This window comes from Pelodiscus sinensis, chromosome 22 (genome assembly GCF_049634645.1).
Source record: "Pelodiscus sinensis isolate JC-2024 chromosome 22, ASM4963464v1, whole genome shotgun sequence".
Taxonomy (NCBI): Eukaryota; Metazoa; Chordata; order Testudines; family Trionychidae; genus Pelodiscus; species Pelodiscus sinensis.
The window spans coordinates 8,246,133-8,272,423 of NC_134732.1; the positions used below are offsets into that span (position 1 = coordinate 8,246,133).

The following is a 26,291-nucleotide window of genomic DNA, read 5'->3' on the forward strand; positions in this document are numbered from 1 at the left end:
CCCTCACAGTCACAAGCCTGTGGCTTGCTCAGCACCCCAACCCTCCGCCTGATTTGAACACTGTCCAGCCTGGAGCCTCCTCCCTGGGAGGCGTACCAACACCAACTTTCCCCTGGCACATCTGCTTTTTTTTTTTTTTTGTGTTCAACAACTCTCCCCCCACTCCCTGATCCCGGTACATGGCTCTTCACACACATGGTAACTTATCCAAAGTCACACAAGTGATTTAGAATCATTGAATCATACAATACTCAAACTGGAAAGGCTCTCAAGAGGTCAAGTCCAGTCCCTTGCCCTCACTGTAAGACCAAGCACCATTTAGACCGGGGTGGCCAACCTGTGGCTCATGAGCCACATGTGGCTCTTCTCCCTCAAAAGTGTGGCTCATGAAGCCGCTCCTGTGCCCCTCCTCCTCGGCCCACATCTCCCCTGTGCTCACCAGGGTGGTGATTCAAAATGGCACCCAAGATGGCAACCATCGACAGGAGCCTGATATATATCCTCCTTTTTTTTTTTCTTGCTTGACAATTTTGGTGCGGCTCTTCGCATTTTTTCTGCTGCTGTTTCGGCTCTCTTTGTAAAATGGGTTGGCAACCCCTGATCTAGACCATACTTGATGGCTGTGTCTAGACTAGCAAGTTTTTCCGCAAATGGCGATCGGGGCTTTTTTGCCGAAAAGTGCTTTTGCGGAAAAGCGCCCATGCCAATCTAGACGCTCTTTTCCGCAAATGCTTTTAACGGAAAACTTTTCCATTAAAAGCATTTTCGGAAAATCATGCCAATCTAGACGTAGCCGACAGGTATTTGTCTAACCTGCTTTTAAAAATCTCCAATGATGGAGATTAAATGACATAGATAAGAAGAAGTTACTCAGTATACTAAATACACAAAGGCTATGTCTAGACTGGCATGATTTTCTGGGAATGCTTTTAACGGAAAAGTTTTCCGTTAAAAGCATTTTTGGAACAGAGCGTCTCGATTGGCATGGACACTTTTCCGTACTGAAAGCAAGGAATATTTGTATATGGAGTAAGATAACATGAAAATAGCATGGAAAGCAAGAGTTATGTAAACTGAAGTTATGCAAGACACAATGCTCAATAATTGACTGGATGGTGGCTCTAATGTGGAAAAGGTATAAATATGCTAGAAAGCAAAGCATGATTGGACCCTCCTAAGAGAAATGTGTTGTGACTTGCCAACACCCTCAACAGAAGATAATTAGCCAATATCTTTTTCTGTACATCTGGCATTCATTGCCTTTATAAGTTTCAGAGGGGTAGCCATGTTAGTCTGTAACTAAAAAACCTTAAAAAACGACAAATATTTCTGCAGCACCTTAGAGGCTAACAAAAATGTAGATGGTATCATGAGCTTTCATGAGCACAACCCACTTCTTCAGATGAATGGTGTTACAGTATATATCAAGCATAACTCCATTCATCTGAAGAAGTGGGTTATGCCCACGAAAGCTCATGATACCATTTACGTGTTTTGTTAGTCTCTAAGGTGCTGTAAGACCTTGGTTGTTTTTTACGTTTTTCCAGTTACAGACTAACATGGGTACCCCTCCAAAGCTTTTGAACATGCAATCTTCTCCTAGGCAATGGTATTCCAGACACAAGAGTTTCAATTTGCTATTTCAAAATGACTTTTAGTTTCAATGTTTTAAATTTTATATTAGGTAATAGAAATCTCTCTATCAACAATTTTCTAAGTGTCGGAGCAGGGGGGCAAGAGTCAGGACCAGCTGTAGGGAGGGAGCAAGAGCTGGAGCCGGCTGGCAGAGGGAAGATCCAGGGCCAGCAGCGGGAGAAGAGCCAGGAGGAGAGTTGGGGCCAGCTGGGGGGGCAGGGGAGAGCTAGGGCCAGGGTGGCCTTGAGACTGGGCCCTCCAAAGCCTAGAAGGGGGTTGGCAAGCATAGCATGAAACAGTCAAAATCAGACTGAAACATTTCAGTTTTACTGAAGCAAAATACAAAATTTCTATATGATCAATACAAAACGAATTTCTCTCAGAAGTTTGTGTTCAGGATTTCTGTTTTGTGTTGTATTGTTTTGCCTTTTTTCCATTTTAAATGGAAAAAATAGAATACAGTTGTGGAATTGGTCTTGCCATGAATGAAAGGAACTGGATTTGATGACCTCTCAAGGTCCTTTCCAATTCTAGTAATCTATGATTCTATGACTCTATAATTTCCCACCAAATGGAAAATCTGGTCCCAACAGACTGTATCAGCCCTCTATCAAAGAATACAAAAGGTTAAAATCCACAGCCCATCACTTTTCCTAAGGACAGCAGGTTCTGTCACTACACAGAGGACTATGCAAATGAACCCAGAGATAGATGTGGAGGGGTGGGGAAAAGAAGTCTGGTCTGTTGGCTGAGGTGGATTCTGGCCCAGGGCTGAGCCTCCTGAGCTATTACATGGAATGACTGAATAATTTGCATTGGCTATAATATAATGTAATAATTTGCACTGGATTTAGACTCTTGGCCTCTGTCAATCACTGCCTTAGCCCTTCATGCAAAATTCCTGTCACAGAACTCCCGAAACTAGCTGAGGAGCCTTAAGTCAGTCTTCTACTGAGCACTTTCCAGAAGGAATACAGAAGACTTTCACAACTTGGAGACCAGGCTATTGAGAGTCATTGGCATGTGTTTAATGTTCCCCCGATCACTGATTAACATGATGCTTGCAAGAACCAAGATGTTTTGTACATCGAGCACCACAACCAGGCCCACTGACAGCAATTCTGAGCCCCAGAACAGAACAATCAATGGACCCACTGCTCCCTCCCTCAGAAGGGACTACAATCCCCCCCTCTCTGCCCAGAGAAGCCCTACAACGAGAGCCCTGGTCTGACCTATCCCTCATCTGCTCCAAGGAGCATGGACAGGTGGTGAAGCTTCCCCTTGGGGAGGCAGTAGCTTCCCAGCCTTGGCCCCATTCCCTTTCCACTGTCTCCCTCCTCTCTTCCTTGTGCATCTTGTGTCCCTGCTCACTGCATGCTTGTTCCCTTCCAGACAAATCCCTGAACCCAAGCAAATTATTTTTTAAAAAACTCTCCACTTTTCTGCAATTTCTTTTTCAACAAAATAGAGCATGTTTTGTACCATGTGCCAGATGTGCAAAAGGTACTTAATTAACAACACTAAATCTGGGAATAAGAAATGTCAGTCACAGGTTTATTAGATACTCTCATATACAGGCAGCCCAAAACTCCTCTCATTAATCCTGGGGAACACAGAATGGCAAACACCAGTTAAAAATAATTGAGAAATCTCTGTCCTTTCTTTACAAAATCAAACAAAGTGTCAGGGCTTGCCCTGAACTGCTATTTGCCCCCTGAGAGGAAGATTATTAGAATCAGACTGAAAAAGTTGCCACCTCATTTTCAGTTATTCACACAAACAAGTGAGGGCTTCTTATGTTGATTGTTTCAACAGCAGTAAGCACCTCAGACAATGAATAAGAATTGCCAAGGGACATGCCAGTAAAATACAGACTGTCTGCAACTCACAGAACCAAGAAGATAAAGTGTCCCATTGAGGCAGCATGATGGTTCCAGCTTTATGTATCAGACTTTCAGACCCAATATCCCCAGGAGTGAAGGAACCAAATCCCTAGGCCTGTTCTCACCAAGCAAACATAATCTCCCAACCACTGCAAAGAGTTGACACCTATCCTACCAATTACTTCTTTCTTCCCTGCCACCACGTCCCTCCTCTCTCTGTCCCCCTTCCTTCCCTCCACAGTCCTCTCTTCCCAGGCTCCCACTGCTCAAGATCACTGCTCTCCCCAGCCAAGAGCTCCCCTTACCTGACCAGAATTTGAACAAGTAAAAAAACAAAAACAAATTGCCACAGCTCAGCCCATGCTAAGGAGCACCCGCAGGGCACCATCACTGCACCTCCCCTCCCTTCCCCAGACCCAACCTGCTGGCTCTGTGGAAAGGTGCAGCTGCGTCTCTTCATTCAAAGACACTTTGGATATGCTATAGGCAGGTTCCTGTTCCCAGTAATCCCACCCCAGAACATGCATGGGGCAAATCAAATGCACTTTTGGAACAAGAGATGATTTCCCCAGAGCAGGCATAGATACCACAGCAATCGCCAGAGACCCCAGGGACCTTTTAAATTGCTTGGGCCCCTGAAAAAATGCCCCTTTTGTGCCCCCTCCCTAACAGCAGATTTGATCACAACACTCCTGTAAGGTAGGTGAGTGAGTGTGTAGGAAGGGTGATCTAATAAATTAGGAATCAAGACTGGGCCCTTGGAGATTGAATTCAGTTCCACACTCTGCCCCTGATTTCAAGTGTGGCCTTACCCAAGTCACTTAGCCTTTCTGTGCCCCAATTCCTTCTTTGTGAAATGGGGATAGCAGCCTGTTCTACTTCCCAGGGGGTTGGGTGAATAAATAATAAAGATTGGGAGATGCTAGATAGTATAGAGATAGGATCCACACAAGTATACAGTGAAGCTGCGTCTAGACTGGCATGTTTTGCGCAAAAGCAGCCACTTTTGCACAAAATCTTGCCGCCTGTCTACACTGGCCACGAGTATTTGTGCAAGAACACTGACTTTGTAATGTACAAAATCAGTGGTTCTTGCACAAATACTCTGACGCTCCTGCTCAGGGATAAGCCCTCTTGCACAAGTGTTCTTGCACAAGAGGGTCAGTGTAGACAGCCACATTAATTTCTTGTGCAAGAAAGCCCGATGGCTAAAATGGCCATCAGAGCTTTCTTGTGCAAGAGAGTGTCTACACTGGCACGGATGCTTTTGCGCAAAAGCAAATCTTTTGCGCAAAGGCACATGCCAGTGTAGACGCTCTCTTGCGCAAATACTTTTAACGGAAAAACTTTTCTGTTAAAAGTATTTGCACAAAATCATGCCAGTCTAGATGCAACCTGAGTGTGTGTGTGTGTGTATCAGTTATCCCCATTTTCCAGATGAAGAAACACCAATTCAGTAGGATGCAATGAGGAGCTCTTTCATTGGTATACTCTTGGGAATTATCTCACTGGAGGACTTCCCCTGGAGCTTTGAATTATCCAAACCTCTGGAATACAGGCTACTTATTTAGGTGCCTATATACAATAGAGGTGCCTTGCATTGGACACTCAGGTTTGAAAAAATTGGCTTTAGCAACTTGGCCAGGAAACACCAGATCATTAGCGAATTATGGAATAGAAGCCTGGAAATCTTTATTGCCAAGCCCTAGCTCTAGCCACAAGCCTGCACTTTCTAAATTAGGGTATGTCTACACTACCACCCTAGTTCGAACTAGGGTGGTTAATGTAGTCATTCGAAGTTGCAAATGAAGCCCGGGATTTAAATATCCCGGGCTTCATTTGCATCTTGCCGGGCGCTGCCATTTTAAAATCCCTGTTAATGCGTGGAACGAGGTGTAATGGTAGTTCAAATTAGAAAGCCTAATTCAAACTACCTACTCCGTGCTGCGTGTAGCCGTGGGCACGGAGTCCGCACTAACAGGGATTTAAAAATGGCGGCGCCCGGCAAGATGCAAATGAAGCCCGGGATATTTAAATCCCGGGCTTCATTTGCAACTTCGAATGCCTACATTAACCACCCTAGTTCCAACTAGGGTGGTAGTGTAGACATACCCTTACTGTTTACAGTGTTGTAGGGTCTGATATAAAGATTATTAAAGTCAGTGAGACTTGGCTTTGGTCTAACTGCAAGAACACCATATAATATTGTACTAACCTGTAATACTAAATTCAGCGTTAAACCAAAAGCTTAAATTAACCCAGGAAGGGGGGGGGAATTATTTAATTATTAACAAAACATGTATTTGTCACATTTCCTGGAAGACAGATAGAAGAAGATGCTGAAAAAAACGAGGGAGGTAGGAGAATGTCGGCCAAGGGTGAGAGTTCCTTCACCAGCCCCAGAAGCCAGAAACAAAATGATCATGGAGTACAGTTTTGGCTTTATCTTCTGAGCTTCAAGTATGGGATATGGACTCCAGAGGATGGAAAATTATGCTGCCTTCTTCTTACCACCATGAATCTAAAATAGGAAAGTTGATCCTAGAGATGGGTCTCTAGCACAACCAAGATCTCAAAAACCCAGTGGATGTTTATGATCTGAATTTCTATTGGCCTTACCCACAGGACTGATCCTGCAGTTTAGATCCTTTGAGAGATGTAGGTAACTTTTCCAGGATCAGACCCAAAACTAGCAGATCTGGACGCCTCTAACCTTTAGACTGTGTTATCTAAATTGAGTCCCATCACTTCCTGTGTCATTTATTTATTCCCTTCTTTGAAACTGTTTTGCTTTGTGATAAATCCATCAAGAGGCCACCTGGAGTGTTCTATTGTCAGCAGTGTGTTGCTTGTCTGTTTTGATGGATTGTATGTAGAGCTGGTCAAAAAAAGATCAGCGGAAGGGTATTTCTGTTTGAAAATGCATTTTTGTCAAAATTCAAATGTCAATTTTCTGTGGGGAAAAATATCAAAACAAAATATTTAGTCTTTCTCTTTTTGTTTTGATAATGTCAAAATGTTTTGCTTAGACAATGTAAAGCGTTTCATTTGGACTTTCATATCAAATTAATATTTCATATTTATATATGATGTTATGCTATTATACTGCATTGACTTGATCTAAACTAAACATTTCTATGGCTCCAAATTAGAAAAATATTCTTTTTCAGAATTTTTGTTCTGTGAGAAATGTAGAAATATTGTTCTGACTTGAAATGATTTTTCTTAAATTTCAAATTTCCTGGAGAAAGGAAAATCCATTCTCCGATTAATCCTAATTGTAAACTCTTTAGGCATGCACCACATCCTCAGAATCTTTTGCCTAGTGCAAAGTACGCTGGACCACTCCATAGTCTTATTAATTTTAATATGAAATGAAATGTGTAGGTAACAGTTGCTGACGCCTAAGTGATTTAGGATCCTAAATCACATTGACTTGCTGTAGAACTGAGTAGTTTCTAATTTTTTTTTACCTGATGTCTTCCTTACAAATGTTGTTTTTGTTTAATCTCTGTGTCAGTATGTAAATGAATATATATTACCGTTGCATGTTTAAAAGCCTCAGACAGGTAACAGTGTTAGTCTATAACTGGAAAAAAAATCTGAAGAAGTGGATGATGCCCATGAAAGCTCATGATATGATCTACATTTTTTCTTAGTCTCTAGGGTGCTGGAGGACCATTTGTTGTTTTTTAAGTTATATTATCGTGAGTGTGTCTATGGTGGAGGAGAGTGTAAGTCTGAAAACAACTACAGCAGAGAGGCATAAGTGAAAGAGAGAGCAACGGCTCAGCACAGAAGTGATAACAAGGCAACTGTATTGATTCTTCGTCTTCATGGAGGAAAATATCCCCAACTGTTTCTGTGTGTTCACTGTGATTCAATAAGAGATTGAGGGCACTGAGGTCTCGGGGCTGAGATCTATGCTGAATCAGGCTGCCAGCATCTGTGTGCAGGGCTTAAATTGCATGTGAACAGTGACTCCATTTTAAATGAAAGCATATTGCACAATGCATATACAGAAAGAGCACTAATGCACCATTAAGGGCTAAATTGTGCATGGCACTGTGTGAAAGCACTAGAGAGGTAACACAGAGCCCCCCTTCTTCCCATAGCATACAGGAAACAGCCAATGTCAGGCATGGAGATCTCTGGGGTGGGAAAGGCCAGGAAGGCATTGGTAATGAGAGATGGGGGCTGCCTGTACAAAGCAAAACAGGTTGCTATGGCCACACTCCCCCAGCTCATGGCCAATGGGGTGGGGACAAAGAGAGCAACTGTCCTGGAGCTGGTCAATTCAAAATGGCTCCCAACCACCACTATTGCCAGTATCCAGAGTTCTTTAAATCACCACTGGAATACTGTGCGGCATTCTCTGGGCATCACTTAGGGCTTTCTGGGGTAGGCTAACCCCAACCAGTGTTCCCTCTAAGCCAGTGGTCACCAACCAGTAGATCAGGATCAACCAGTAGATCTTGGAGCCTCTGGCAGGTGCTCCTGACTGGTTTGGCCGGGAAGCTTTCAAGTGCTGACACTTCAGTTTCTCTTCCACCCACTGTCATGCTTCCTCCTGCTCTCCACCTTGGAACTGCCCCTTGGGAGCCTCCTGCTCTCTGTGCAGGGTGTGGGATGAGAGAAGAAGGAAGGTGCTGATGTCAGGGTGTCCTTCCTTCCTCAACTCCTGTACCCTGTCTCCACACAGAGAGAAGGGCATGGAAGGAGCTTGGCAATGCAAATCTCTGTGTGAGTGTCTGTCATTCTCACAGACACACGGGCTGTGTCTAGACTGGCAAGTTTTTCCGCAAAATCATCTGCTTTTGCGGAAAAACTTGCCAGCTGTCTACACTGGCCACTTGAATTTCCGCAAAAGCACTGACGATCTCATGTAAGATTGTCAGTGCTTTTGCGGAAATACTATACTGCTCCCGTTCGGGCAAAAGTCTTTTTCTGAAAGACTTTTGCACAAAAGGGTCAGTGTAGACAGCAGAGATTTGTTTTCTGCAAAAAAGCCCCAATCGCGAAAATGGCGCTCGAGGCTTTTTTGCGGAAAAGCGCGTCTAGATTGGCCATTTCCGGAAAATCATGCCAGTGTAGACATAGCCACATTGTCCTGACCCAACACCTACATGGGGAATCATTACTACTTGTAATGCCTGCAAAGTGGGTTGGTTTTAGTTTTTAACTGGTGTGTGCATTTCATAACTTGCATTTCTCTTATGCTTAAATTTAATTCTTTGAGGAGTTCTAAAATGCCTAACCTGTCATGTCTGGAGTAATTGTTGGCCTGGAGGTGGCTGGCATATACCTGCAGTCCCTGGGAGTGTCAGCACAGGGCTGTCTCCATGTGCTGTCCTTGCCTGCAGACACTGCTCCTGCAGCTCCCATTGATCAGTAATGGAGAACTGGGGGGGGGGGGGGGGGGGCTGCTGTGGATGAGAGGTTGTGTATGGAGCCACTGCTATACATAACAGGTTCTTTTGGGAGCAGTGGGGGGGACCAGGGTGGGAGTTGGCCTGTTTTGACTCTGTTGTTCTGGTGATGTCTGCTTCCAGGGCTGCTGGGACTTGAACCTACCATGCTATACTCCCTAGAGAAATGCCCTATCCCTTAGGTCCCTCCAAAATCCACCCCACCTCTTGTCCATCAGAGGGTCCCTTATTTTGCCTTCTTAATGTGGGAGCCAGGTGCATCCCTGGGGCAGCTGGTGTTAGGCTGCCTCTACACTGGCATGATTTTGCGCAAATACTTTTAACGGAAAAGTTTTTCCGTTAAAAGTATTTGTGCAAGAGAGTGTCTATACTGGCATGTGCTTTTGCACAAAATCTTACCAATGTAGCCTTGGGGGGACAGAGGGAATCAAACCCCCAACCCTGTGCTCCCCAGGCAAATGCCTATCCCCTAGAGCACTCCGCAACCTATCCCACCGTGCTCCCTTCCTTCAGGGAGTCCCCTCCCACACTCCAAACCCATTGGCCCAAGACCAGAGCCTGCACCCCAACTCCCTACCCCCGCTTGGTGAAGTGAATGAGATTCGGGGAGGAAGGGAAATGGAGTGAGCAGGGTGAGGCCTCGCTGAAGGGGTGGAGCAGGGGCAGGGCCTCAAAGAAGGGGCGGGAAGGAAGCTGGGGAAGGGCATTTGGGTTTGAGGTAGATCTTACATTGAACTTATATTGAAAAAAGTGATCTCGTGGTTAAAAGGGTTAGAGACCACCAGGGGCAGACTGGCAATCAAAACAAGCCCGGGAAATGGTTTGATAACGGCCCACTTTTTCACATCAATTTTTTTTTAAATTTACTCTTTAACCCCAGTTAGCCACACCCATGACCCCCATTAGCCATACCTCCTGACTCCCATTAGCCAGGCCTCTGGAGGTAACACTCTCGGGGCAAGATGGACACATAACCAGAAGTAAAAGGTCATGTGACCCCTCTCTAAGGACTTTTCCCAACATCCTCCTACCAATCGGGATTAGTTTGGCCCCCACCAAACCCCCCTCATGCAACTATCCTGAAATTGCATTAATCCAATGTATGTGAAATTAACTCGGGGGCAGAGGGAGCGGAGAGGCTGGAGGAAGTGTTCTCTCTAAGAGTTTCCTCCCATGAGCAGAATGAATTTTCTGTTGTGCAGCAGCACTGAGTTCATGTGGCTAGTTTGGATGTGCCACTCTGGCACCCAAGTTATTAATAAATATCTTATAAACCTCTACCTTCTCCCTCTGCTGCCATGTCTCTTCCCCTTACTCCATCAGCTCCCCTGGTGCCTGCTGCCCCCAACTCCTCACCCTCCCCTGCTATCCTGACTCCTGCCCTTCTCACTGCCCTCAGCCCTCCTGCAACCTGCCCCCTCCACCTGCCCTTCTCTCCCCCCTGTGCCCACTCCTCCAGTAGCCCCACTCTGATCATGTGAGCTACCCCTCCTCATCCCCTCTCTTAACTCCTTCCTCTACACACCTGCCCTGCCTCTCTCCTCTGGTGCTGGTCCCTCCCCTGCAGGTGTCTGCCCTTCTGCTTCACCCCCAGAATCCCCTGGTACCTGTACCTTCCCTTACCCCTGCACCGTCCTGGGGCCCCCCCTTCCCTCACTGTTCCTGCCCCCTTTGCCCTCTTTTTCCCTGATGCCCACCACCTCACCGCCTTCTGCCCCCGTTCCCCTCATGCCTCTGTGCCCTCACACATGGCTTGCTCCATCCCCGCCTTCCTCATGCCCACCCCATCTTTCAAGGTGCCTTCTTCAAGCACCTTCCCTTTCCCCCTTTAGCTCCCAATGCCCTTATCCTCTCCTCTACCAGCATAACCCTGTCCCCCCTTCCCACTGACACCTCCCCTCCTGCCCTTTTCCTCATTGTCTCCACTTGGTCCCCTGGCATTTGTCTCTCCTTCACCCTGTCCCTTGGTGCCTTCCCGTTTCTTCTTCTGACCTGCCCCCCTCCCCTCAGCACAAGCCACTTCCTCTCCCACCCCTTCCCCATATTTTCCCCCCTCTGCCTTCCAGTTTGCAGCTCTGGAGTCTGTGATTGGGTCCCAGAAGTCCCCGCAGCCCTGGCCCCAGCTTCTTCTGGGGCTCCAGACCACATGCCGGGCCTGCAGCTGGGCCATGCGGTGCAACTCTGGGTTGGACAGTTTTAAAGTCCTGGGCCATGATGTCATGCCACGCCCGGGCATCTCCCCTCTCAGCTGTTGCGCAGCGTTTGAGCACACTGAGCATGTGCTCCCTCGGCCCCACCATGCCCCGTACATGGCTGGCGTCGGGGAATTTAAAGTGTGGGGCTGCGGTGCCCCATCACAATCCCCCTCCTCCTCCATCAGCTGCCAGCCAGCCCTTCAGCCCTTCGGAGGACATCCCACCGGGAAATTCCCGGCACCCCACTGGGCCAGTCCACCCCTGGAGACCACTGCTCTAAGTGTTGAGGCAACACAGCTTCACAGGTGATTAATCAGACCCACCCAGTCAGCCAGCTCCATGCAAGCTGTGCTGCCCTGCAGTTTAAAGGAAACACTGGCCCCAACCCTCCCCCTTCTGCCTGAAGCCCCACCCCTTCCCAAATTGCTGGTTGGCCCCTCTGCACATCACTCAGTACCAGGAGGGCCATAAATGTTGTAAAGACTGCTTCTTTCTTTGATGCTTCTACCATCCTCCTACTGCTGTGCAAGGAGGAATTTACATGGTACCCAGAACTAACATCCACACATCTGCTTTGCTAACCAGAAAGGATAGATTGTCTTGTACAAGCCAGGGGAAATTAAGAAACACCCTTTAATATTCTGGTGACTTTTAGATTGCAGCACCTCTGTATGTTTGGAGATCAGGGTCTTCTGGCCAACGCTCAAACTCTACCGTGGCATGAAGATTCTCCCATTTTATCTACCTCTGCTCCTGACGGCCTGGCTGTATGGATTACAGCTTATTGCTAACAGTAAATGCTACCATCATTAAGGTCACAATGAGACTTTCATTGCAGCCCAATGTTTCCACATCTTTGTAACTTTCTGAAAAATACTCCAGTTCATCTGAAATGTTGCATGCTTGGTTTCAGGCTGATAAAGGATATTTCTGGCAAGTTTGAGTAAAATCTATTGTACCTTGTTTTAGTTATTCAAGAATGAAACCAACTTGTAGGGGAGAATATATGTAAGATGATAACATTTATTTACTGAAATGCTGATCTTGTTCATTGTTACCAGCTCCCTGATGCCATTGAGGCACCTTCACACAAAAAGAAAGATCACAATCCACCCCGCAGCAGAGAGTCAAGGCAAATGAACAACTCTCCACTGCCAGCCTCTGAACTCTTCCTGGGAGAGAAGAGCAGAGCTCCTTCAATGTGCTTCTCTCCTTCTCTGGGGCCATTGCAGATCACTGACTCCTCATTGCCAGCAGAATGAAAAGCTGCTCTCCAGGCTAGTGCATTATGTATTCTTCTCTGTGCCCAGTCCCCAGAGAATAGGAAGGATCTTCCAATGGTTTCCTCCTGGCAATGAGGAAAGGTCAAGTAGCCTTGCTGATTCTTTTATTATTGACCAAGAAGACTGGTGGATTTTCTGTACCATACCCAGGTTTAAAAGTGGGTCAGGGAAGGCTGAGGATAATTCAGATGCCTCAGCATGACATTAGAAAGCGGCAGTAATTTGCTACACTATCTGCATCTAAAAATGGGCCTTTGAGCAGGGATCTCACAATCATTGGCTTGAGAACTGCTGCTGTGGTGCTTGGCCTCTTGGTCGACACAGCAGGCATTGAACCAGGGACCAGACTAGCATGAAATCCTCTAAAACTAACAAGGGGCTGTAGTGGGGGCTGTAAATAGACTCACAGTTCTGTGTAATGGTCATGTAAGAGCATACACAACACTCTGACCAGTGGGTTAAATGGGCACCTTGTGCTGCTGGCATCTTCCACCAATAGACTTCTGCTAGATGTTATCAGCTGCACTGGGTATGGGTAGAAATCACAATGTGGCATGTCTCTGACACTCGTAGAGTCTCAGGGTACGTCTACACTACAACATTAATTCGAACTAAGCACTCCATTAGTTCGAATTAATGGAGCGCTAGTGTAGCGCCTATGAAAGTTAGTTCGAACTAACGTCCGTTAGTTCGAACTAACTTTGTAGTGTAGACATACCCTCACTGAGTGAGTCATCCTGAGATTGGTACAGAGAAGACAACGTATTTGCTTCTTCAGCAGCCTGACCCAAGCAAAAATCAGTCCCTCTGCTGGTAGTGGGTAAAGTCAGTAGAAAACTTCTCCACAGAGGAAAATATTTCTTCATTAGCTTGGCTGTCTACCAGCCAGGACAGCCCTGCTAGTAGAAACAAGATGGATACTGCAGCAGAAAAAGAGAAAACTTTCTTCCTCTCCAATCACAGCCATGGCACAAGATTAAAAGAAAATTCTCTTACAACGGGGTGAACCAAATTCAGAACAGGAATACTTCCACCAACCTTCTCTTGTGCGTAAAGGTATCTTGTGAGGACATCCCAAGAGAAGGTGGGTGCTTTGGAGCCACTGTATCAATAGACGATGACAAAAGTTGGCTATCAGATTACAAGGCCATTTACACAGTGGTCCAAAGGCAATGCAGTACGTTCATTCAAAATCAGCCCATCATGTAGGTAGCAGCCTCTTCCTGACATGAACCTACCAGCTTCATCCTTCTTTGTTTGGCAACTGAAATTATAATCTAGGTAACACCTTCCTTCCAGTGCTAAAAGCACTAAAGCAGATGCTTGCCGCCAGCCTTCCAATGTCACATTGGATATTGTTAAGAATAGCAATAACAAAATGTCATTTTTGCAGAACTTCAGACAGTCAGCAAGAATTATAGTGGAGCATTGGACTCAGGTACTAAGCCTTTGATGTACACTGGACAAACCAGATGGTCATCTAATTCCCACCAGCATGCAGAGCCCAGAGCAGAGAGCACCATAACCCCTGTTTGATTATATATTCACAGACACATCTGATTTTATTTTAATGTTGGAAGAAGTCCCCATGCAGAAACCCACACTGATGACTAAAATCCTAGACATACATTCTACCCAGGTTCTAGCTCTTTTCACTGCTTGGATAAGATATACTCTCCTTTCCCCTCTGCCATCTCATAAAAATGTCTTGCATTCCCTCATCCTTCATTTGAACCCCTGCTTCCTCTTTGTCAGCTGTCTGCTTCAATGAGATAAATCCCCCAGCTTTCCAGCCATAGCCACAGTCCATAAATCTGCTTCTTTCTTGTTACATTTGGACGCAACTGCTTCCAGGGAAAATGTGGGAGACTGTGCTGTATGTAGCAGTTTTAAAATGTGTGACTGGGTCCTGAATCTTACCCCAGATCCTCAACTGGAATCCAGGGCCAGACACTGAAATAAGTTAAGCACCATCTATAAATCACTTTCTTTCTCTTCCTCCATCCCCACCCTCCCACTCTATCCACATACCCCCTTCCTTTATGAATCTTCAACAGTGCTGGCAAAGGCTTCTTATTGACATGTATTAAAGTATCAATGAGCATCTAAAGGAGGAGGAGAGAGGAAAGCAGGAGTGAAAACAGGATGAAAGGGAGCAAGAAAGGTGAGACTAAAGAGGAATAAAGAGAAAGTGCAGGAAAGGGATGTATGAAGGATGATAAAAAGTGCATATAATTAATCCAGTGGAGAGGGCACTAGCAAGGGAGCCAGATAAAACAAGTTCTCTTTACCTGACTCTGCCACTAACCTACTGTATGACCCTGGGCAAATCACTTTCTCTCTGCATGTTTCTGTTTCCTCTCCCATCTGTTATCTGTCTTGTCTATTTTGAGTGTAAGCAATTCCAGGCAGAGAATGTCTCTCAATGTGTGATCGTACCAGGCATAACCTACTGGTGGCTCCCATCTTAGATTGAGTTTCTATATAAAATAGATAATAATAACAGCTCCTGAAAACTCATTGCCTGGCATGGGAAATTGCAGAAAGACTGAGGCTCTGTGAATCTGTTGAGCTGCTGAGTTTGTGGACTTATTCCTTCCTGTTATTTAAAACTATGCTTATTAACCAAGGGAGAGAAAATTAAAAAAAAACAATCTACCTGAGCCAGTGCCCTTAAAGAGAGAGAGAATAAACTACAACAAAAGTGAACTGACATTCAAATCTCAAGGGCTACATTTACACTGGCGCGTTGTCACGCAAAAACTCTTTTGCGGGAGAGTTCTTCTGCAAAACCTCTTCCAGAAGAGAGTGTCTACACTGGCATGGGCTTTTGCACAAGAGCTGTGTTTTTGCGCAAGAGCATCCATGCCAGTGTAGACACTCTTGCGCAAGAAAGCTCTGATGGCCATTTTAACCATAGGACTTTCTTGCGCAAGAAATTCATGTTGCCTGCCTACACTGGCTTCTTGCGCAAGAACAGTTGCACAAAAGGGCTTATTCCTGAGCCGGAGCATCTGAGTTCTGGCGCAAGAAGCCCTGATTTCATACATTAGAACATCAATTTACTTGCACAAGAACAAGCGGCCAGTGTAGACAGGCAGCAAGTTTTTGTGCAAGAGCGTCCGCTTTTGCACAAGATTGTGCCAGTGTACACACAGCCAACTTAAGGTATTTTTCATTAGAATTTACTCCTGTTTCCCACCTCTGCTCTTTCCTTTTCCATCTCTGAATTTCTTTTTGGTTCTGTTCCAATTTCTGCTCCCCTTTCCTTCCAATAGTTTCATTGGCTTCTGTCTCTTTCAACCCACATCTCCTTTGTCCCACCCTCTCCTCTGTGCCACATAAACCCAATAATATTGGGATTCAAGTAAAAAATTTGGAACCAGTGATGGAGTTGATATTAAGTAAAGAGGGTCAATGCCTCCCTGCTTTCCACAATCAGACATGGCTGTGTCAAACATCTGAAAAGTATTCCAAAGGAAGGGCTGGACATCTGTGGAGACGCCTGGCATTTATAGGTGTTAGCCTCCCTCCCCCATTCAATAGGCAGGGCCTCCTCCTCTGCATGAGCCACACAGCACAGGAGTCTGCTTTGGTTCCCAGCAAGGATCTGGGTCTGAATCCCTTAGCAGTAGCACAGGCTCTGAGCCCTGGAGTTCCAGGGTTTGGTCTCCAGGGATGAGGAAGATGAGAGTCATTTCACAGCACCGCTTCCTCACCATTTAAGGGCCATCAATTTTCCTGCTCAGGGCATTGGCCGATTGGCAGCTAAAGTGAGGAATGAATACCTCCCTGGCCTCCTCATATATTTCAGTTAGGTTCACTAGACTGGCATATGACAAATAAGTTATACTTCCCTCTCGGGCTCTGTCAGTCTTTAAGAAACCCAGTCACCGAAATAAAGGGCAAGATTCTAATTCCATGTGAGTCTAAAATAACAATGGAAGTTCTGGAGTTACTCCTGTTTTGTATCCATGGGATTGAAATCAGAACCTGCCCTACCTCCAGCCTGCAGTCACTGCACTTGTATCAGTTCTTCAAGAAAAAACAACTCATAATGGCACTGATCCTGTTCTCATCACCCATATGCAAATCCTCACTCACTTTCATTCACATGCACACACACACCTCCACCATCTGCAAATAAGCTTCCTTTCCACTGAAGAAGTGGATTGTGCCCAAGGAAGCTCATGGTACTATCTATGGTTTTTGTTAGTCTCTAGGGTGCTGCAGGATCACTCATTTTTTAAGTTTTTTCCTGTAATGCAATTAGGCATCAATATACCCAATGACTACTGTCTTGTCTGTATCTCTCCTATTAATTTTTCATAAAGAAAACTTTCCTCATTCACATCTTCCCTCCACCCTTCCCTTTGCATCCAAACTTTCACAAACACAGTAATCATTCAAACCTAATATAATACCTTATCATTGATTTTGCACCTGCCCTTTATATCTCCCCCTTATTTCCTATCCTATAAGCTGAGTAATCATCCACCCCTAAACAGCAGCTTATCTCAACATTTACACCTGCCTTGCCAATGAACTCCATGTTCTAGCTGTCAGATCCTCCCCAATCACACGTCTCATGACTGCTGATTATTCCATCTAGAGCTTGCGTGTTCTTTGCAGCTGCTTCCCTTTCATCCTTTCCACCTGCTCTGAAAAGTTACCCTGCATTCTTCCCTGGCTTCTTCACTGCTGTCGCTGTCTCCACAGCTGATTGCATGTCTTTGCATCTTTTTTCTACACCTGATGTGCAATGCCACCTTTACAATGTAATCATTCACACTTGCCTTAAAAGAGTTGCAATGACAAAGGCAGAATCTCTATATTTAGAGACATCTGGAAGTAGTGGTGGGCCCAATCCGAAATCCCAGATCCAAAGGATCTCTTGAATTTTGGCTCTTGGGAGAGGAAAGAGAATCTTTTTAGGATTGTACATTGAAAGTCTGGAGATGTGGCTCTGCCACAGACTTCCTTTGTGACCTTGGGCAAATCACTTAGGCTGTGTCTACATTGGTGTGATCTTGTGCCAAAGGGGCCGCTTTTGCATAAAAACATGCTGCCTGTCTACACTGGTGGGGAGTTCTTGCACAAGAACGCTGACGTTCTAATGTGTGAAGTCAGTGCTTCTTGCGCAAGAACTATGATGCTCCCACTCAGGAATAAGCCCTCTTGCGCAACTGTTCTTGTGCAAGAGGCCAGTGTAGACAGGCAACATTAATTTCTTGTGCAAGAAAGCCCGATGGCTAAAATGGCCATCAGAGCTTTCTTGTGCAGGAGAGCACTGGCATGGATGCTCTTGCGCAAAAGCACATCTCTTGTGCAAAGGCATATGCCAGTGTAGACACTCTCTTGCGCAAATACTCTAATGCGAAAACTCTTGTGTTAAAGAGTATTGCGCAAAATCTTGCCAATGTAGACAAAGCCTTAGAACTTGTTCCTTGAGAGCTCTCAGGGACAGACTTTCAAGAACTGTGATCTCTCTTTACTTCCATCCCTCATTTGTAAAAGAAGAATAAAAGGCCCTTTCTTTCATCCTTTGTCTGTCTGGATTGTTTATATTGTGGCCTTTTCTGGACAGGGCTACGTGCCGTTGTGTGCAGTTATAGTCTCCAGCAGCACCAACATGTAGGATGCTTGTACTTTAGGCTTTTACTATGATAAAAATAATAATAAGAATACCACTGATTTAAAATGTGCAGCTCAGGCTCATTACAGCTGCCAGGGAACTGCCATTTTAGGTACTGCACCAATGTGTATTGAAGTCAATGAGCATGTCTCACATAGTGACATGGGAGCAGTCACATCAGACTAGACTACTGATCCATATGCCCTGGCAACTTGCCTCTTTCAATGGCAAAAACCTTCCTATAATGCCCTTTATTCAGAAGAGTCAGTTTGACTTCAGTGGGAGCAGGAACAAGTCCTATAGGACTTGTGTGCTCTATGAAGGGGGATAAATTCCTTCCTAACCCTAGAAGATAAACAGTTTATTCTCAGAAACATGAAATTTGATTATCATTGTCTTCATTGACATGCATCTGACGAAATGGGTCTTTGCCCACGAAAGCTTATGCTCCTACACTTCAGTTAGGCTATAAGGTGCCACAGGACTCCTCGCCGCTCTTTCAATGGCAGAGTTGCCAATGCTGTTAATTACCATAGCTCAACCTTTACCTTTAAAATCCAGTCATGCTAATGGCCTCCTGCAGGAAAGTTATGTAGCTTGAATGTTCACTGAAAAATATATTTTCTTTTCTATAGTTTTAAATGTTGTGTTTAAAACAGATCCCCTAATTCTTTTTGCATCACAAAGTACAGTCTTCTACTGTATTCTTCAAATAATTGTGTATCTTGTACTTCAGTGCCATTATTTTTCCAGACTAAATAACCCATTCTTTTCAGTCTCTTTCTTTATTTCATTTGCTAATACTTGTAAAGCAGTTTGAAAATGCATTAGTATCATTCTGTTAGAATGTATTTTTTCATTATTTTCTACCCTTTCTTTTAATGCCACAAATATACCTATAAGCTGCCACCCATCTTCATTGACAATATGAGGATGTGTAGGTCTTTATAATTATCTTGGAAATATATCTTCTCTCTTCCTGACCCAGATTTTGGAACAATCAAAGAGTCTGGATTCCAGTGGCTCACATGGTTCATTCACATATGCGAGGGTATGGGGAGTTTGGGCCTTGACACTGCAATCAGCTCGTCATAAAGTCCATGAGGCTGTGCTCAGTTGTGAAGGGTCTGCCTGCATGGATCCACTGGCAGGACAGCATTTGTTGTGAACACTGTGGCCTCAGTTCAGGAAAGCACTGAAGCAGCTATTCAATCAGTGGATTTAAGCAATTCCTCCAAGATGAGCTTTGATGCATGGGAACAGATTCGAGCACATGTTTAAGTAACTTGCCAAATTGGGACTTGTCTAAATACTCATGCAGTGAGCAATGCTTATCATTATGTACCCTTCTATGTAGTCTCAGTACCATCATTTAAGAGACTCCCATTAACTTGTGACATACTTTTCCTCAGAGGGTCTTGGGAATTAAGATTATTTTCCCCCTTGACTCTATATTCCTCCAAGTTAAAAGTTGATCCTCTGTTAATGTCAGTCCTCTGGTTTGATCAGATTCTTCTTAAATTGCTCCCCTATCTCCTTGTTTTTAACTAGCCTTTTCCATCATGGTCCGCTTGCTATTCACACCCTCCTCCAAATCACAAACAAAAATACTGCACAATGCTGATCCAATATTGACCAATGGGTTTCCCCATTACAGGTTGAACCTCTAGTCCAGCACCCTCGGGATCTGAACCAGAGAATTCGCCGAATCATGGGAGGTCAATATTATTTAGCAGCATCACCAACACTTCCTCTGCTTACTGGGCTCTTACGAGATGTTTAGGGGTAAATTAGAGGTAAATAACAGCACAGAACACTCAGAGCCAGGACTTGCGGATGTAAACAAACTTTATAAGACTGTGGGAATCTTGGCCACACTCGTGATAAGTGTACTAAAGGCTAACTAAAAGCATGGATGTTGCCAGACCAGAGAGTGCCGGACTAGAGAGGTTCATCCAGTAGTAACTTCCATTCCTCTGAACAGCAACTCTTCAAGGTGACTCCTTAATTGATAGAATTTGGCTACCTTTTAATTCACAGGAGGTATTAAATTCTCTAAAAGGGGACTTTTTCAAAAGGTATCTAAGAGGATACCTTATACATTATAATCACCGGGTTCCTTTTATCCACTATTTTATTAACATTGTCAAACTTTACTAATGGGTGGAAAGTCAGAATTTACCCTTTGACCAGTGGTGAAAGTAACTTTACATTTCTTACAGGTACTCCCATATTGCAATCTGAGTCCCTTCCAGCTCTTTAAATAGGTCCCTGCTGGCTCTGGCCGAGACTCAGCCACCTCTGCTGGAGCTGCACACCCTGGTGCACCTGCTTACTTTCATCTCTACCTTTAACAAGAGACGCTAGTTAGACCCATACCTTTCAGACTTATATAAGATCTGGATTATTTTCTCCGTAAAAATATCCTCAGCTGGTTTGCCAAGAACCTGGGTGTAACTCAACAATCTGTCATTCCCTAATAGTTCCGTTGACTGTCTTTAGGAAAATGCATACCCAGAGTCACATGCTATCATGGTTTCTGTGCATAGAAACAATGAAGCTAAGGGGATTTTTTAATGTATGAAAATCAGAGGTAGGCTATGACTCCATGCCTGCAGCACAAGGAACAACTATAGTCTTAAGGATACATTATAACACTTCTCAGCATTGCTGTGATTTCCTATTTTATTTATTTTTTACAATTTTATCATGACCATTATCCAATCCTTGTTATCTATTGCTCTTCATTTCCTGAGGGTGCTTCATGGACTCTGCAGCCTCTGCTCATGTTTCCCCACAATTGCCAATAAAAAGCTTCCCCCATCTCTTACGCTGCTCACTGACGCAAAGAACCAGTGAAATTTCTATCCAACCTCAGCACCTCTTTCTCGGTTCCACAGAGAGACCTTTCTTGCTTTTAATGCTTCACTTGCTGTCTCACTGTTGTTACATGAAGCAGTATGTTGCTAATACTGTAATGCCTATGCTCACAGCCTTCCCACCGCTGTTTCCATTAAGTGCAACTGTGCAGTGGTGGTATCGTTCACACTTGCTTGTCCCAGTGTCTATACCTGCCCTGCAGGCTCAGTATTCAGCCTGTGTTGCACTTCATCTCTCTGTCTGTGCCTAGTTTCCATGCCTTACACCTTTCTCGACCCCACACTGAGCTACTCTACCAGCTGTTTCTGTTTGTTCTATCCCTCAGTGAGGCTGATTTAAGCACACTGGCTGCACTTGTAATTCCTGCACAAGGCAGGAACAGGGCACTGCCTGAACCTCCCTCCCCCATGCTCTGGCCAGCCAGGGGAAGGCTGAGGCTGATTTCCCCTCTTACTTGGGGAACCATGGAGGGGCATTCACACCTTTGCAGTCCACATTTACAAAAAAACACCCCCTACAGAAATTCCTGCGTATGGGCCTGCATTTCCGGTGGGGTGTGTAGACATCTCAAAGACATTCCTGCAGGCCAAAACTATACCCAGAATCACTCCGAGTGATACTCATTCCAAAGCAAACCCTAAAGGACAAGTCCTCCACTGGTATAAGATGGCAACTCTCTCCTGGCTGGGCTCGCACTAGATGTTTGATCATCCAGGGAGCATAAAGAGTTTTTAGTGCCCTGCTCCCACCCAGCCAAAAGATGCAATCTGTTATATATTTGAGAGTGTTTGTTTGTCTGTCCATCTCCCATAACACAGGAACTAGGAGTCACCAAATGAAATTAATAAGTAGCTGGTTTAAAACAAACAAAAGGAATTGTTTCTTCACGCAACCCAAGGTCAACCTGTGAATGTGAATGTGAATGTGAATGTGGAGCCTCACCAGAGGATGTGGTGAAGGCCAGGACTGTAACAGGGTTCAAAAAAGAATTAGATACATTCATGGAGGATAGGCTCATCAATGGCTATTAGCCAGGATGGACAGGATTGGTGTCCCTAACCTCTGTTTGTCAGAAACTGGGAATGGGTGACACAGGATGGGTCCCTTGTTCTGTCTTGTTCTGGTCATTCCCTCTGGGGCACCTGGCATTGGCCACTGTTGGAAGACAGGACATTGGTCTGTGAACATTCTTATGTTCAAGAACTCCTCCTAAATAGTAAGAACTAGGACCACTAAATTCGACATACAGCTTCCTCTTCTTATAACCTAAAGCAAGGTCTGCTTGTGCCAGGAAAATGGGCTGTGCCTGGAATGGGATTAATTCCCATAAAATGAAACAAAAAAGACAGAATCATCAGTCAGGTAAAAGGGGTTGGCTGGGGGTGTGCTCCCCACATCCAAGACTGCTCCAACCCTGAGCATCCCACCCTCAAGCACTTCTTAGGGATGGCAGGGGGAGTTGAAAACACCCCTCCATTTGTACAAGAACATTACTGGCTATTTCCCTTCATCAGGAAGTGAGGGGAAAGGGCACAGTTTGCTCGGTTCATCACTCTGGCTGGGGAGCAGAGGGGGTAGATGAACCTGGACCTGGCGCAGCCAGGAAATATGCTCTCATCCCTCAACTGTGCCTGCTGGAGCTGCAGCAGCCATGAAGAGACACTTCTGACCTGGCCCCAAGCTGCTGTGATGAGAGAGGGCTGAGGTAGTCCTCTCTTCCCCGGGCTGTCTGCATACTGAACCTCATATCCCCAGAGCAATGATTCAAATGAAGCACGGACATTTACATTTTATTTTCCAAAAAACAAAAATTAATTAAGGGCCTGGGGAACGTTGGGTCAATCTTGTAGTAAATAAATAAAACTGATCTATTATGCCTGACTCCAACCAAAAACGGATTTCCTGGGTGGCTGCCCTCCTGGCTTGCTCCTAAGCCTGGTCCTGTTCAGTGTCTTCATTAATACCAGCTCTGATTCTAGCCTCCTACTATTTATTCTCTCTGCTACACTGGATCTAGTTATAAAAGTGCAGGCAATACTAATACTTGACATACCTACAAGGCTGCTGCTTTTACTTGTTCAGATAGAACAGCAGGCAAAAGGTGAAACTCTGTCCAACAACAAGCATGCCACAAGCTTGAAGGGACACCATCAACTGTTACCTTCTGGTCAGTGCAGCACTTTCTCTGCCAACTCCGCCTGGATACTAGGAAGAGTGCTGAGGTGAGTTGCTGTCTTTATGTGAGCTGCTCGACATGGGAGGTTCGCTGTAAGGCATGATTGCTATAGACTGAGCCTCCCAGATGGGGTGTACAGGTCAGCATGCCTCCATGGACAATGTTATGTTTCCTTCTCCATTCTGAAATTATGTTTTGCTTTTAAACCAAAAGAGCCAGATGAAATTGCTCTCTTGCATTTCTAGAGTTTCATTTTACTTCTGCTCTCAGGTTGTTGGGTAGCTGCTAAACAGCTGCTATATAATTCATGCCAGGTTATATAATTCATGCATTCACAATAATCCAGGGATGGGTGCCATACTTTCCAGAGCCAGATGAAAGGTACTGCATTAATACAGGAGGGTCACTACCAGCACTAGAGCCTCAGTAACCAGTGCTCTGCACTAGTTCCAGTCCAGACACCTGCACCCAGCATTTGCCGAGGAGTAGGAAGCAATAAGGGGCCTCATAATGGCTGGGCTCCCATACTCCGTAAAGTATTTGTCTCACCAGTATAAACAGTGTGCAACAATGATGCATGTCTGAACAACAGCACGTATCATGAACCCCATCTAACCAGTCACTGTCTGGAGACCAGCAGTCAAAGCTGCTCTGCACAGTTCCCTGTAATCAGCACCAATTGTTGCTGCTGTTACTAGCATAAGGTCACATCCAGCAGTTCTTCAACTAGTTGTTTCTTTGAAATCAGTGGAATTAGAGCCCTGCACCAATACATAATTTGTATCCATATCTGCATCTGCATCTGCATCTGCAAAAATGAGCCATTGACATCCACGGATGCGGATACCCACGGATATAAGGTGGATATCTTCAAATTCACAGGGTTCTAGATACAATATGTGTATCCACATTCATATCAGCAAAAGTGAGCCGCAGTTATCTGCATCTACATCCAGAGATTTGCAGGGCTCTAAATGGAACCAAGTGTGTGACTCAGAGTTGAAATCCGGGAGCCTTAGAATCAACACCTGCAAATGCAGCATTTTTCATGTTACTAAACTGGAAGAGTGCTCTAGTCAACATCCCACAATCATCACTCAGCTGTGTTGTAGACACTGACCTCGCACTCAACATTTCTCTCAGAAGAATCAGCAGACCGACCCCACAATAGCATTTTTCCACAACTAAGTTCCATCGCCTGCCCATGACATATGATAGACACTGCTAAGTTCTCCCCACTGCACCTGCTCCATTTGGACAAACTGAAAACAGCCCTTGTCACCTTTGATTCTGCTGCAGGAGGTGCCTGTTCTATCACGTGCACCATCAAGGTGCGATGTATTTCAAAGGGAAAGTGCAAAGGGGTAAGATGTGTTGTATTAAAATCCCTCCACCTAAGTAGCAGAGATACATCTACACAGCAGTGTTATTTCGGAATAACTGGTGATATTCCAAAATAACATAGCCCATGTCTACACTACAAGCAGTTATTTCAACATAATGTCAAAATAATGTCAAGCTGGAGGACTTCTTACTCCAACTCCTGTAACCCTCATTGTGTGAGGAGTAAGGGAAGTTAGAGGAAGAGTGCTCTTTCTCGGACTTCCAGCTGTGTAGACAGCGCCAAAAGCCAAAATACACTATTTTGACTTAAACTACTCAATTACATAGCTAAAGTTGCGTAGCTTATTTCAGCTTTAGCCCTGCTATGTGGAGTGCCCAAGGAGACCTGAGTCCTTAGTCCCAGCCACCGTTCACAAAAACATGTAACAGATTATTTTGTCCTTGCTTAAGCTCACTTAAGTGATTGGGAATCTTTCCCCTGACTTCAATAGGCATTGAATCAGGCAGGTTTTCTTTCTTCTACTCTCTACCCTGATTAAAAAAGGCAAAGCCCGGACCGTCATGTCTAAAGATGACAGCAGCAGCTATTTTCCTCTCCCATACATCAAACTAAAGTCATCAGATTAATTTACTCTGCTCCCCTCCCCATGCAAAACAGAAACTAGATTCAATCTCAGAAGGGGAATAAAAGGGTTCCCTTCACCACTGCCACCAAAGATACAACCTGCAGCCATGCTAGACAGAGTTGTGTTTTTCTCAAATCGCATAAGCAAATCCATGTTGGTCGTGTAAATAGCCACATTGGAGACTCCATAGAAAACTCAGAACACTGCAGGAAAGTGGCACATGTCTGTGACTCATAAGAGGTGCCCTTTCCTCTGAGTGAACTGTGAACCAATCAGTTCATCAATATGATGCTGACCGTGTTTCAGGTCAGAAATAAAGCCAATGGACCAGATTGCGCCCTATGAGCCACTCAGTGACAGGACTTTCCATAGCATGGCTCTTTCCCACCCTCATCAAACAGAAAGCAAGCTCAGGAGCATCTGCATGGTCTAGGATGATTTGCTTAACAGTATTAAGATCCCCCGTTTTGCAAGAATAGGGCTGTTAACCAAACCCCTGGGCCATTCCCAATGATTATATCCTTAAATTTGCTTCTCCACTTTCAATGTGAGAAGCTATTTTTCCCTCCCCCTGTTAAAAGTGTAGTGTTTCTGTCCCAGATTGGCTGTTGGCCTCCATCCCAGAAGTGGCTTAATTTCAGCACTGGGTAAGGGATTCCTTTATACACAGGGCGGGATCCTCAGCATAACCTAATTGATTTCAGCTGAGGTCTGCTGATTTACATCAGCTAAGGGTTTGGCCCAGAGCCTGTTAATGCACCTGGATCCCTTTGGACGAAAGACAATGTATATGTCATTATTAACTATTATCACCTGCTATTATTATTAGCTACTGGCTGCAACTGTGTGAGAAGTGAAAACACCACCGAGAAGAGCAGTTCATGCAAGTCTTTGCCTGTATCCCGCCAAACCTATTCTAGGGAAATGCTGTACTGTCTAATCTGACTGGGAGCCTAGCTGCTGTGGATACAGCTGGTCTGCTTTGCAAAGCATTACCACAACTCAAATGGAGCCAGAGCGCCCCCGTCTGGGAGTCCCAATTCCATCCAGTCCCACCAACTCCCTGTGTAAATGAAGATACTAGTGAAAGGACTCCAGCTAGCAAACACTGTGTTACCAGAAAGGTTTTTAATGGTATAGGCATTTGTTTTTGACATATGCACAAACACACACAAAGGACATTAGACAGACACGTACATTGCTGC

At 44.9% G+C, this 26,291-nt stretch overlaps 1 protein-coding gene across 1 annotated transcript in view; it reads right to left on the reverse strand.

Annotated features, from left to right (window-relative positions):
- Nucleotides 1–26,291, reverse strand: part of BRINP1 (BMP/retinoic acid inducible neural specific 1) — a 155,692-nt gene that overhangs the window by 126,291 nt on the left and 3,110 nt on the right. The gene's annotated exons all lie outside the window — the stretch shown is intronic.